We start from the raw sequence: 7,650 nt of genomic DNA on the forward strand, positions 1-7,650 counted from the left end.
TTAGTCTGTATGCTGAAGCTCGCGCCCGGTCGGGCGGCAGTCGCCCGATCGGGCGATCTGATGTGCTTTATGTTCGCGCCCGGTCGGGCGCCACTCGCCCGGTCGGGCGATCTGCAGGCCCGAATTTCTTCTAGCTCTCGCGCCCGGTCGGGCGCCATTCGCCCGATCGGGCGATCTTTAGGCAAAAATTTCGCCCTTATCGCACCCGGTCGGGCGAGGCTTGCCCGATCGGGCGGACAATTTAGTTCGTAAACGTCAAGTTTCGCGCCCGATCCGGCGCCACTCGCCCGGTCGGGCGAAATTTCTTATTTTCAGACCCTTGCTCTCGCGCCCGATCGGGCGGGTTTCGCCCGGTCGGGCCCGAGACTAAATCGGCGAAATTTATTTTTCTTCTTATCTCCAAAATTTGGCTAACTCTTTTCCTTCAAACCTGTACAAACACTCACAGAACTGATTAAATTCCCTCATCTCTCCTCTCATAAGAAAAAGAAAAGAAAAACTAGACTAAAAAAAAAACATTAAGAATACGGGTTGCCTCCCGCAAAGCGCTGGTTTATCTAGGTCCCGCACGACCTTCTTACCAAGTACAGTTTCTAGAACCCTTGGCCTAACGCTTGATCGGGTGGTTTCTCACCCGGTCTAGCGATGTTTAGGCTGCGATGCGGCTTCCTGGCATAACCTGTGGGACGCCAAGTCGCCTTATCTGGTGGATCCTCCTTGACTTGGACTGGGGGATCTTCAATGCTACGCACTAAAAACCCTTCTTCGATCGAATGTTGCTTCAAATTGTCATTGCGTTCAACACTTGCAACTCGATCTGGCGGAACACTTACCGTAGGCTCGATTCGCACAACTTGCTCGATCGGTTCCACTTGTTCATCCTCGAAACCAAGACCAACATTGTAGAGTGCTCTTTCTATTGCATCAACTTCCTTCTGCCATTTGTCTATCTCATCTGAAAAGGATGCAACACAAGATACCGCCTCCAAGGGATCTTTTTCAAGAGCTTGGGGCTTGTTAGAATAATTTACAACCACATTAACACTAAAACATTTCTCCTCAGTCATGGAGCTTTTAGGGGCATTATTCAGATTAAAAACAACTTTATCGTCCCCTACTGATAGTGTTAGCTTACCACTTCTTACATCTATGACTGCTCCTGCAGTGTTAAGGAATGGTCTACCCAAAATAATTGGGGTTTGCATATCCTCAGCCATATCAAGAACAACAAAATCTACAGGTATATAAAATTTACCTACTCTAACGGGGACATCCTCTAAAACACCTAAGGGGTATTTGAAAGTACGGTCGGCCATTTGTAGAGTTATATTGGTAGCTTTTAACTTACCCATATTCAACTTGGAGCACACAGATAATGGCATGACGCTAACACTAGCACCCAAATCACATAATGCATTATCAATCAAGAGATTGCCAATATGACAAGGGATAGAAAAACTACCCGGATCTTTTAATTTAGGTGGAGACTTATTTTGAAGTACGGCACTACACTCTGCAGTGAAAGCTACTGTCTCTACCTCACTAATAGACCTTTTTCTCGTCAATATTTCTTTCATAAATTTTTCATAAGAGGGGATTTGTGTAATCAATTCAGTAAAGGGAACTGTTACCTTCAAATCTTTAACCACCTCCAGGAACTTACCAAACTGCTTATCCAAGTTTGTCTTCAATTGACGATTGGGGAAAGGAAGTTTGATGATTGGCTTTGGAGCATTCTTATTCTTGTCTGGAGTAGCCACCTTCTCTGGAGTTGAACCCTGCAATGTAGAATTAGATATGTTAGTATTATCCTTTAGCCCTGCAGGGCTATCAACTACATTGTTTGGTTTAATGGAATCAAGATTAGCATTATTTGATAAAACAGGTTCATCAACTCTGGGCATAGAGGGCCCTTCATAGTTCGAACCACTCCTTAGAGTAATTGCAAATGCTTGATCCGTAGGCCTTGTAGGCTGTGCCGGCAAGGCTCCCTGTTGGCGGGCTTGTAGAGTAGCGGAGAGTTGCGCAATTTGATTATCTACAATTTTATTATGCGCTAAAATTTGATCAATTGTCGCATCTCTGCTCTACATGTGCTTTTGCATATTGACCAACATTGCTCTAATTTCCGCCAGAGAGAGGTCGGAAGATGAGGAGGGTTGTTGTGGTTGGTTCTTCTAGCTGGCATTGGGATGATAATATTTTTGTTGCTGTTGCTGTGGCGCCTGTGGTTCTTGTGGTGGTGGATTTTGAACATTAGTGCTCCGGTAGGAAAGGTATGGATGATTCCGATACCCAGGATTGTAAGTGTTGGAGTATGGGTTATTCTGCCTATAAGCTTGGAAGGCATTAACTTGCTCCACATAACTCCTGCAATCCTGCTCCCAATGACCTACAATACCACAATTTTCACAGAAAGCCTCATTAGAATTATTATTAATCGCAGAAACATTGGCTACATTAGCAGTGCTCAGATTATCTAATTTTTGGCAAATAGAGGTTAGTTGAGCTTGCAAAAAGGATACAGAGTCGACACTATGCTTCCCCTTGTTAGCAAATCCTCTGGGATTCCCATATTGGGAATTGTGTATCGCCATATCTTCAATAACCTGACCTGCATCATCAACATTAAGATTCATAAATCTCCCACTAGCTGCAGAGTCTAAAATTATTCTAGAGGAATTTCCAATGCCGTTATAAAAGGCTTGGATTAACTGCCATTGTGCTAAATTATGGTGAGGGCATTCTCTTTGTAAGTCCTTGAACCTCTCCCAAGCCTCATATAAAGACTCATCGGCTTCTTGGGCAAAGTTCTGAATCGCACTCCGTAGTACTGCTGTTCTCTCTGTAGGATAATACTTGTTATAGAAATTCAAAAAAAGAGTTTCCCAATCAGTTATACCAAGTGTAGTTCTATTTAAGCCATTAGACCACAATTTAGCTTTTCCAGTTAAAGAGAAGGGAAAGAGAATCTCCCTGATTTGGTCTTGAGTGACCCCGGCTTGCCTGATGGTGTTGCAATATTGACAATAGTCGGCAATGTGAAGATTCGGGTCTTCACCCTTGGCTCCACTGAATTGCTTCCTCTCTATCATCGTTATAAATTGAGGTTTGATTTCAAATTGAACCCCATCAAGAGCCGGAGTAGGGGTGAGATGTGGAAAATCCGTAAGCTTTGGTTGTGAATAATCACTAAGCTTCTTTGGAGCCGTCATCTCTGATTCTGCGTCTGATGATGCCTCTAAATCGCTGGAATCAGTTGGAGGATCGCGGTGATTATTGTTATTATCACCAGAATCCGCCAGGATTTGCTTGTAGAATTTTTTCTGTCTATAGAAGGAACGTTCGATCTCAGGATCGAATGGGATATAACCTGATCTGGAACACCTGGGCATAAACAAAAACTAGAAGCAAATATGAGATTTGTCTCAGAGAACTAACGCTCTCTGAGCCAAAAGAGAAATAATCTAGACTACAAAAACAATCAGAAATAAAAATAAAACCGTTTCCCCGGCAACGGCGCCAAATTTTGACAGGGTAAAGTCGTATCCCCTAATAAAAAATAATTACCTAAATCTCTAACTAAAGTAGATAGGGAAGTAGGGTCGAACTCCACAGGGAAACAAGTCTTTTTAATTCTAATTCATTATTATAATCTAAATTATTTAAGTAACCAATATTTATAATTAAGTAAGAAACTAAACTACTAAGGTTGAGAATAGGAAGATAACAATATATGAAAGGATCTAGGGCATAGGTTCACCAATAAATAATACTCCAGGGTAAAACATAGTAATCAATCATTGACATTGCATAAATAACATGATTAACAGGCTCTCGCAATTTATTAATCAACATAGATCTAACAGGCTCTCGCAATTTACTAGATCTAAGTTCTTATTGAAAATAGCCTTTAATATCAAATTAACATCTGCTCGATTCATCAATTTAATATTGCTATACTTTTACAAGCCGCAATTGTAAAACATTAAAACAATCCAATAAGAAATTATCATGCAATACCAATAATCAATAATAGTCAATCATCAATGCATCAATTAACCAGATTGTAAAGGGCTCTCGCTACGTATTACAATCACACAATTAATTTACCGGTATTAAATCTCATCTCTCTAATCTTGACTTAACCATTTATAAATTAACTTGCCTATTGAAACTAGACCTAAACATTAATTCTCATCTCTCGATTCTTGAATCAATATTGTCAAACTCATGCATAAAAGATAGGCCTAATCTAGTCACAGAGCATTAAATCAATCAATAGGAAATCAATCTAGCATTGATAATTAACAACAATAAATTACCCCTTCATATTATTTATTAGATCCCCATAAACCCTAGAAATTAACCTACTCACAAATCATCATGACTAAACTAATCAAATAAATAAATAAAAGCATAATCAAGGGAGTAAATAAAATAACTGAAATTAAAGGGGAAGAAATTGTTACCAAAAGTAATCTGGAATTAATGGAAGAATTAAGGACAAAAGCTTAGAGAAAGAATTATAAGAGAAATAATTAAGAGAGTAAAGAAAGAGTAAAGAGAAGAAGAGGAGAGAAAAAAGTAGTGATCCTAAAAACGTATTACGGAGGAGTATTTATACTCCGTACAAAAATCCTAAGCTAAAACAAATTAAAACTACGTTAAACATCAACTAATAAAACACGCGCCCGATCGGGCGAGGCACCGCCCGATCGAGCGCGCCTTTTTTTGTCTCTAATAGCAATCTCGCGCCCGGCCGGGCGCGTCACCGGGCGCTAGACTAAGCTTCTCCCGCCCGGCCGGGCGCGCCTCCGGGCGCCAGCCTTTTTGGCCGGGCGGCTCATTTGGGCCACTATTTGGACTTCGATTGGGCTTCAATTCTTCGGGCCAATCTGGGTTTCCTCTTTAAGTCTTGAATACTCGGTCCAAATGCCCCGGTATCACCTATACCGGGCCCTTAATCACCGGTTCGATGGCTCTAACCGGCCCTGGGCTATAAAATCTGGTCGTGTTTCTCCAATGCTCGTGATTGCTCCAAAATATCTCGGGAAAATACTCCAAAAGCATAAATCCCTGCAAAAGTCAACCAAATCTACGAAAACACTAGAAAACACCAATTAGTAATAAAAGTGGCTCTAAAGAGCCAAAAACACTACTAATTATGACCAAGGGACGGGGGTAAAATAATACATAAAATAGACACATCACCTGCCTTCCACTTGAATTGTTTAAAGTCTGTGTCAACCCCTACTAACAAACTCCTCCTGTTTTGCCTATCCTCATTTGTTTCCTCATCCTCACGACCCCTAGGTGTATGAATATCATCTTCTGAATCCTCATATTCAGAAACAAAACCACCCTGTTGCCTGTCCTCTATTACTTCACCCCCTCCTTCCTTTTGTGCATAAAGTTTTCCATTCCCAACTTCTTCTTGCAGCTTCTGTGCTAATTGAACAACAGAAGTGTTAAATCCCCTAACTCTCTCCCTAGCTACCTCATGCTCATCATCACTGGTGTCCAAATCAAACACCTCTGGGTCTTTCAAAAACTCAAGATCATTGGGCTCACCATCCACCCCACCAGACCCAAAGTTTGCATCATAAATCTTATAGTCACCAAGCCAATCCTCCTCTTCACAGTCAACCAATTTTTCCTTGTTTAGATAATCTTCCTCACACTCTTCTTCACAATCAGTATCCCATCCAGGCTCATTCTCCACTACAAAATCACCATCCCTCTCATCATCACCATCATCCTCATCATCATATTGTTCACCCCAGAGGAAGGTGTCTAAAGGGATTGGACTGTCTGGTCTGTTGTCTTCCCAGTCATAGTCATCAGGCACAGCAGACCTAATGAATTTTGATGGAGTTGAAGGTGGTTTTTTGGCTTCAAATTGGGGATCTGGTTTTTCAATAGGGTTTTCTTGTGTTTCAGAAGGGATTGGGGTAGATTCACAGGGGACAAGAATGCTTTTAGAAGCCGTTAGGTTGTTGACTGTTGGAGTGGGGACCATGTGAAATTCTGATTCTTTATTGCAAGTGGGGGAAGGAATCTTATCTCCCACTGCAATTGACTCCTGGGTCAATGTACTAGCCCTCCTGGGAATCATTTTTCTGGGCCTACTGGACTTGGTTGACTTTAGTTTGGGCTGGTTTTTGTTAGTGGATCCAGTTTGGGATTGGACTAACACATCAGGTTCAACATCATCATGCACCACATACATGTCTAATTCTCTACTGTTCACAATCAGTTCAGCCATTGTCCTGAACTCATCATCATTACAGACATTCCTCAACCCTTCCCCAAAGTCACACCCAGGAAGTAAATAGTAAAGCAAGTACTTTTCAGCATAATCACCACATTTAGCAATTAACTCTTCCATATAAAACCAACAAAACTCATCAGGATCAACATCAAAAGTATTATACTGCCCTCCCAAATAACCCCACACACCATTGTGGTTCAATTTAAACTTGCCCCCATGATAAATTTTCAGGCAAACATCAACCATATTCGCAATTATATCAACCAAAACTAACTTTAAACTACAATAAATAACTAAACAAGCACTTAAATCACTCCAATTAAGCAAATTCTCCAAAATGCAGAATTAGGGTTCGACGATTTACCTTAACAATTGCAATGTCGATAATCTTTTCCAAATTACACTTCCGCAGGCAAAGACACAACCTTTGAGGACTTCCAAATGAAAATAAATTAGGGAAAGCCTGGATTTTTTCAAGCTTTCGAAAGAATGAAAATGGAGTTTGATTTTTGCTGGGAAAATTCGTTAAGGAGAGAGATGAATACGATTAAGGAAGAAAGGGTGAAGGAGGGAAAAATAAAAGGTTTACCAGTTAATCAGGTAATAGGTAAAATGGACCTGTTGGGGAAGGAGGGGTATAAAGGTTGGATTTTTGAGGAATAAACTAAAGGTTGGATTTTTGTAAGGAAAAAGTGCAAAGGTTGGATTTTTCTTTTCCCTTTTTCCTTACAAATAAGGATACTTTATATTAATCATGTAAAATTATGTTGATAATTACATTTATATAAATAATGTAAAATTATGTTTTTAATATTTGTATTAATCTTGTACAACTATGTATTTAAGACTAAGCTTTTTATAATTACATTTTTATTTTTATAATCACTTTAGTCCCTAAAAATTTACAATGTATTTAAACTCGGATTTTTGGATCGAATCAAAATAACCGAATTTTAATTCGGATTGGATATATTGGATTGGATTCATGAGAAATTCGGATCGGACTTATTTTCTCATATCCTAGAGGATTTGAGGCTTGAATCTTGCCAATTGAGGATGTTTAATAGTGAGAATCCTCTTACATATTCCCGGCTAACCCTTAGCGCATAACTCCTATTTGTTAGCAAATATATAGGATGGAAAAATGTATCACTACACATGCATAATAGGTGACATGTGGTAAATATTTTAGGCGAAAATATTCAAACTATAGGATGGTAAAAAGTACCACTACATGCATAATAATACACAAAAAAAATTATTAAGACAACTTATATTTTAATGGTCCATTATACACGCATAATAGTACATTATAATGTACTCCCTCCGTTTTTAAATACTTGCTCCATTTCTATTTTTTGCACTATTCATTTATC

The 7,650-nt window shown here is 39.7% G+C and overlaps 1 non-coding gene across 1 annotated transcript; it reads left to right on the forward strand.

The window, feature by feature from the left end:
• The first annotated feature begins 2,727 nt into the window (after window positions 1-2,727).
• LOC145633389 (small nucleolar RNA R71) lies at window positions 2,728-2,834 on the forward strand. The gene has a single exon (XR_014112717.1). It is a non-coding gene; the product is annotated as a small nucleolar RNA R71 (small nucleolar RNA).
• The last annotated feature ends 4,816 nt before the right edge of the window (window positions 2,835-7,650 follow it).

Source organism: Chenopodium album, chromosome 5 (genome assembly GCF_948465745.1).
Source record: "Chenopodium album chromosome 5, dcCheAlbu1.1, whole genome shotgun sequence".
Lineage (NCBI taxonomy): Eukaryota > Viridiplantae > Streptophyta > Magnoliopsida > Caryophyllales > Amaranthaceae > Chenopodium > Chenopodium album.